The sequence below is a fragment of the Triticum dicoccoides genome, chromosome 2A (assembly GCF_002162155.2).
Source record: "Triticum dicoccoides isolate Atlit2015 ecotype Zavitan chromosome 2A, WEW_v2.0, whole genome shotgun sequence".
In the NCBI taxonomy this organism is placed as follows: Eukaryota; Viridiplantae; Streptophyta; class Magnoliopsida; order Poales; family Poaceae; genus Triticum; species Triticum dicoccoides.
In genome coordinates this window covers 483,223,562-483,228,948 of record NC_041382.1, presented here as the reverse complement: position 1 = coordinate 483,228,948, position 5,387 = coordinate 483,223,562, and positions in this window count along the sequence as shown.

Below are 5,387 nucleotides of genomic sequence, written 5' to 3'. Positions count from 1 at the left end.
GCATTCTGTTGCTGTTTTGCAATTTTAGCAAGTGTTTTGTAGCTAGGTTTAGATTCACATTCAGAGTCGTCTTCAATTGATGTTTGATAGTAAGCATTGCGTGAGTTTACCTTGGCACCACGTGCCATGAAGCAGTAGGTGGGTGCAGAGTCATCATCATCATTAGCATCAGCGATGGTGACGAGGCCATTGTCTTCAGTGTTGAAGATGGACTTGGCGATGTATGCTGAAGCTAGAGCCAGGCTTGCCACGCCTGAATCAGATTCCTCTTCAGACTCCATCTCCACCTCCTCAGATGCAGACTCCTCCTCTGAATCCATCTCCTTGCCAGCAAACGCACGAGCCTTGCTGGATGAGCTCTTCTTGTGTGATGAAGACTTTGACGAAGACTTAGAAAAAGACTTTGATGATTTCTTCTTCTTCTTGTCATCAGAATCATATTCCTTGCTCTTCTTCTTCTTGTTGTTGCTCTCATTGTCCCATTGAGGACATTCAGAGATGTAGTGACCAGGTTTCTTGAGTTGGATCTTGAAGACTGTCTGGAGCCTTTCTTCTTGTGAACCTATGGAACTTCTTCACTAGCATGGAAAGTTTCTTTCCAATGTCTTCAGGATCCTCAAAACTGCAGTCAGATTCTTCTTCAGATGAGGAAACAGCCTTTGCCTTCAAAGCACGAGTCTGGCCATAGTTGGGACCATAGATATCTCTTTTCTCAAATAATTGGAACTCATGTGGTGTTGAGCCTCTCAGGTATGTCAGGCGGCTCGAGAGTCTTGAAGTCAGGGCGTTCTTGAATCATCAGGGTCAGGGTGTCAAATGAGCTGTCGAGTGATCTCAAGAGTGTCTTGACGATTTCATGCTTGGTGATCTCAGTGGCGCCGAGTGCATGAAGCTCATTTGTGATGTCAGTGAGGCGAACAAATGTCAGCTGAACATTCTCATTGTCATTTCTCTTAAAGTGGTTGAAGAGGTTGTGAAGAACACTGATCCTTGAGTCTCTTTGGGTTGAGGCACCTGCGTTGACCTTGGAGAGCCAGTCCCAGACTAGCTTCGCAGTTTCCAGAGAACTCACGCGACCATATTGTCCTTTGGTCAGATGACCACAGATGATGTTCTTGGCAGTAGAATCCAGTTGAATGAACTTCTTGACATCAGCAGGGGTGACACCTTCACCGGCCTTGGGAACGCCGTTCTTGACGACATACTAGAGGTCGACATCAATGGCTTCAAGATGCATGCGCATCTTATTCTTCCAGTAGGGGTAATCAGTGCCATCGAAGACAGAGCATGCAGCAAAGACTTTCATTATCCCTGCAGTCGACATAGCTAAAACTCCAGGTGGTTAAACCGAATCACACAGAACAAGGGAGCACCTTGCTCTGATACCAATTGAAAGTGCTAGTTATCGACTAGAGGCGGGTGAATAGGTGATTTTTATGAAAGTCTTCAAAACACGGAGGCTTTGAAGACAAACAGTAGAAATGAACCTATTGATATGCAGCGGAAGGTAGACTACACTAGACAAGCCATAGTCAAGTAAGCAATGAAGTGAAAGCATGAAGACTATCAGCACCTAGGTAGTATGGATCGGGATGGAAGATAGTATGAAGCCAAACAACAACAGTCTTCACACAATAAAGTCAATCAGATCATGCAAGCAGGCAATGACTTCACGAAGACAAACTGTAAGTAAAGAGAGGTAAAGGATAGAACCAGTTGCTTGGTGAGGACAAGGATTTGTTGGACCAGTTCCAGTTGTTGTGACAACTGTATGTCTAGTTAGGGAGTGTAACACCCCAAAAATTTAACCAGGTTTTAGTTATTAAAATTTTGCCAAGAGTTAAATTTTTTTTGCCTGCAAGAATATCCCTGTTGATTTCAAAACTTTTCTTTTAATATTAAGGAGTTTTTCCCAAGTGGATCCTTCCAAAACATATTGGACTTATTTTCCCTCTCATTTAAAAACATCTCTCAATCAGGAGATTTATTTATAAAATTATTTCACCCTGAACTTTATTCATTAAAATGACTTGTTTTAAAATTTGGAGCTCTTTTTGAACTACAACCATTTGATATATTTAACTAAAAATTTCACCAAGGTTTGGAGATATCATGAGATGTCTCTAAATCACTTTTGTGCAATAATATATTTCATTCATTGGATATTTTGAGTTCTACACCAAGTTTTCAAATCTGGTCCAGTGGGAAATTTTACACTACAACCTATTTAAATATTTCTTTAAAACTTCTACCAAAATTAGGGGAGGTCACTAGGAGCATATTATTCCACTTGGTGCAAAAACCTAGTGATGTTCTTTGAAAATTTTGAGTAAATCAACCTCATTTTCATTCTGGTCCAGCCCTGTGATTTCTACTGCAACCCTATTTATTTTTGCTCCAATGATCTTGTGTTTTCTCCTACTGGTAGACAGCCCTACCAAACCCCTAAATCCAGGAGCATGCAACCCTTGGATTAATTTTGGTTCATGAAATAATGTCATTTATTTCCTGTCCAGAAATGTAGTTTTACAAAACTTGCACTAACAAGTTTCTTCTTTTGGCAAACTAACCTCACCACCCTCTTGTACATCTAAAGAGACCCCAACCTGGAAGTTTTGGCTACCCCAAGAGATGCCTAGGTGCATGTGGCATTCTATCGAGCACCCTGTAGGCATGACCAGTTTTGACATGAGTTTTGGCATTGCACTGTGAGCTTGCACCTCTGATCAAACTAGCATGTCCACTAGACTCCCAGTTGCTCCTAACCTCGATCTGGTAAACCCCAACCTCACCTGCGACCTGTAGCATGCCGCGGCATTGTGTCCAGCATCTCCCGTGCGTGCACTGGACGCGCCCAGAGCGCGCGTATTGCACGATGTCGCGCCCGAGCCGACACGCTGGCCCCCCTGGCTTTGGCCCACACGGCAGCACCTCGCCACGCACTCCCCGCCTCGCAGCATCGCGCCAAGCCACCCTGGCACGCTACAGCGCCGCCGCCAGGGCATTTTTGGCGGCACACCGGCGTCCACAGCGCGCCTCTGCCACGGTCGGCGCCGCCAAAGCCACCTCCGCTCGCCAGCTCGCCCTTGGAGCAGTGCCCACTCGTCCGCTAGCTCCTGCCGTCATCCCCAGCCACGCCACGTTGCCCTGCAAGCTACAGAGAGGCGGTTCGCCGGAGAGCTTATCCGGCCGCCGCGGAACCGACCTCGACGAGCTATAAAAGGAGGGCCCCTTGCTTCCCCGAGCACACAGGCAACCTTAGAATGCTCCCCTAGTTCTCCTATGGCAGCCAATCGACCCGGGGAGGTCTTCTTCCCCACCTCCGGCAACTGCGGCCGCCACCACTGCCCTGGCCAATTCGGCACCACCAGGGCCTCCCCCTCTCCGTTCTCTCCACCAAGAGCTTCCTCATCCTCCCGTGAACCTTTCCCTCTACTCGATTTTGATCGGGGCTCACTGCGGGAGAATTTTCACTCCGCCCCCGAAGCCTCCTCCGCCGCGAAGCTCGCCGCCGGCAGCTCCCTCCGTCCCCACCGGCCTGGCAACCACCGGGAGGACCGCACTGGAGTGGTGCATCCATCCCCGCCCTCGGGGCCCCGCGAAGAGCTGCCAGTCGCCGGCGACGATCGCCTGAGCTCCGCCTCCGCTCGGGACAGGGGAAGGAGGGGGAAAGAGAGACTAGTCAAACCTGACTAGTGGGACTCTCTGGACCCACTGTCAGCGACCCCATGCCTGTCCACGTGGGATTAAGTGAAGGCGTAATCCCCCCAGTACGTTTCCCCCGCTCCGAAAGCGTATGCCCCTCCGAAACGTTTTCTTTTCTGTTTTATTTAAATAACAAATTTTGACCAGAACTTTGACTGGCTATAACTTTTTAAATACAACTCCAAATGAAATGATTCTTTTTCCTACCTCTCTCAAATTTCACCTAGTTTATTTTAAGATTTATTTGAAAAAATTTCAGAACAACTTTTGGTGTTGTTTTTATTTTGTGTGTTAATTCTTTTATATTGCTAAAATAGGATTTTTGAAGAGAGGAGAAATGTTTCAAGTTTTGGAGTGCACCCTGCCTTTCCACACATTGAAGGCAAGCATTCTGAATCCCGGCATAATATTTTTGGTGTGATCGTTGATACATTTATAACACCACCGCATTTCGAAGGACTTGTTATTTCATGTAGTATGATCATATGCATGAGTGCATATTAGTGATTTCCATGCTGTTGGAAATGAACACACTTGTGATGATAATCACCCTCATGTGCCTTGCATGCCTACCGGCAGGAACCCGGGAAAACCTCTGCCTTGGGTAGGCATGAGTTTGTCGCCGGTCTCCGTCGGGACGGTTATGTCTGGTATGGCATGGTAAGGTGATATGAGCGGTGACTCTGTTGGACGAAATATATTCGTTATACTAACCATGCAGGGAATACTTAAACCTCCTGAGTCGACCGTAGATCGAGTCTTGTTCCAGTAACCCCCATACTTGTTTCGTACTACCACTCGTCTCTACAGCAAGTAGAGTACGGTTCAGTAAGTTGTCAACCTCTTTCTAGCACACACCGTACAGAGAGGCCATGGTGGAAGATACCGGTTGTAGCTGGTAGGCAGGCCACCTGGTCCGGGGGCATGGGTGTTTCTGGTTGGGACCGAGAGGGGAGGCCACCCCTTAGAGCGCGCGATATAAATTTGATCCCATGCTACGCGAGGTTGTAGCCTCCCCACTTAGAGTTTGCTTAACAGGTGTCGTGGGTGATTCCAGACACGTGTGAGATAAGCTGGTGTGTGCAAGTTAGGTGTGTTTTCAACAAAAAGATCGTAGACGGAATTAGTCCCGATGGACTAAAGAAATTCGTTACTCGTGGGTAAAGAGTACACCCTCTGCAGAGAATAAACCTATTCGAATAGCCGTGTCCATGGTTAAGGATTACAGTCTGGGATGGGTCAGGTGTCGGTCTTAGTGTCGGTCTTCGGAGGTGAAACTGTTAACCAGAACTGGAACTACTACCTGTGACTTGTGATAATTATGATTATTATTATTGTTGACTAACCCGTGATATTATTGTTATTATCGAGTATCTCTGGGATGGTTCTACCTCCGGGATATTCACTATGACTGTTTATTTTAAAGCCCTTTGTGTGGTGTCGCTCAGACGCCCGACTGTGGCATTTCTTTTAAAGCCCTTTATGTGGTGTCGCTCAGACGCCCGACTGTGGCATTTCTTTTAAAGCCCTTTATGTGGTGTCGCTCAGACGCCCGACTGTGGCATTTCTTTTAAAGCCCTTTATGTGGTGTCGCTCAGACGCCCGACTGTGGCATTTCTTTTAAAGCCCTTTATGTGGTGTCGCTCAGATGCCCGACTGTGGCATTTCTTTTAAAGCCCTTT